This window comes from Oncorhynchus gorbuscha, unplaced genomic scaffold (assembly GCF_021184085.1).
Source record: "Oncorhynchus gorbuscha isolate QuinsamMale2020 ecotype Even-year unplaced genomic scaffold, OgorEven_v1.0 Un_scaffold_557, whole genome shotgun sequence".
NCBI lineage: Eukaryota > Metazoa > Chordata > Actinopteri > Salmoniformes > Salmonidae > Oncorhynchus > Oncorhynchus gorbuscha.
This window is the reverse complement of record NW_025745390.1, coordinates 313,335-314,331: the sequence shown is the minus strand read 5'-3', so window position 1 is coordinate 314,331 and position 997 is coordinate 313,335. Positions and strand designations below refer to the sequence as shown.

Genomic DNA, 997 nt, shown 5'->3' with positions numbered 1-997 from the left:
TGTCAGTCAGCTACTCAGTCAGTCAGTCAGTCAGTCAACCAGCTACTCAGTCAGTCAACCAGCTACTCAGTCAGTCAGTCAGTTAGTCTGTCAGTCAACCAGCTACTCAGTCAGTCAGTCAGTCAGTCAGTCAACCAGCTACTCAGTCAGTCAGTCAGTCAGTCAGTCAACCAGCTACTCAGTCAGTCAGTCTGTCAGTCCGGGAGAAGAGACGTTAGAAGGTGGTAGATGGTGGTAGTTAGTAGTAGATGGTGGTAGTTAGTGGTAGAAGGTGGTAGATGGTGGTAGTTAGTAGTAGATGGTGGTAGTTAGTGGTAGAAGGTGGTAGATGGTGGTAGTTAGTAGTAGATGGTGGTAGTTAGTGGTAGATGGTGGTAGTTAGTAGTAGATGGTGGTAGTTAGTGGTAGATGGTGGTAGTTAGTAGTAGATGGTGGTAGTTAGTGGTAGATGGTGGTAGTTGGTGGTAGATGGTGGTAGTTGGTGGTAGTTGGTGGTAGATGGTGGTAGATGGTGATAGATGGTGGTAATTAGTGGTAGATGGTAGTAATTAGTGGTAGATGGTGGTAGATAGTGGTAGTTAGTGGTAGGTGGGGGTAATTAGTGGTAGATGGTGGTAGTTAGTGGTAGATGTTGGTAGTTAGTGGTAGATAGTGGTAGAATGTGGTAGATGGTGGTAATTAGTGGTAGATGGTGGTAGTTAGTGGTAGATGGTGGTAGATGGTGGTAGATGGTGGTAGATGGGGTAGTTAGTAGTAGATGGTGTTAGAGGGTGGTAGATGGTGTTAGATAGTGGTAGATGGTGTTAGATAGTGGTAGATAGTGGTAGTTAGTGGTAGAAGGTGGTAGATGGTGATAGTTAGTGGTAGATGGTGATAGAAGGTGGTAGATGGTGATAGTTAGTGGTAGATGGTGATAGTTAGTGGTAGTTGGTGGTAGATGGTGGTAGATGGGGTAGTTAGTAGTAGATGGTGGTAGATGGTGGTAGTTAGTGGTAAA

The 997-nt window shown here is 45.0% G+C and overlaps 1 protein-coding gene across 4 annotated transcripts in view; it reads left to right on the top strand.

The window, feature by feature from the left end:
* Positions 1-252, top strand: part of myo15aa (myosin XVAa) — a 207,366-nt gene extending 207,114 nt beyond the window's left edge. For all 4 annotated transcript variants that reach the window (XM_046334016.1, XM_046334015.1, XM_046334014.1 and 1 more), the window contains one exon: positions 1-252. This exon is cut by the window's left edge and continues 109 nt beyond it. The gene's annotated coding sequence lies outside the window, so the exon portion shown is untranslated.
* The last annotated feature ends 745 nt before the right edge of the window (positions 253-997 follow it).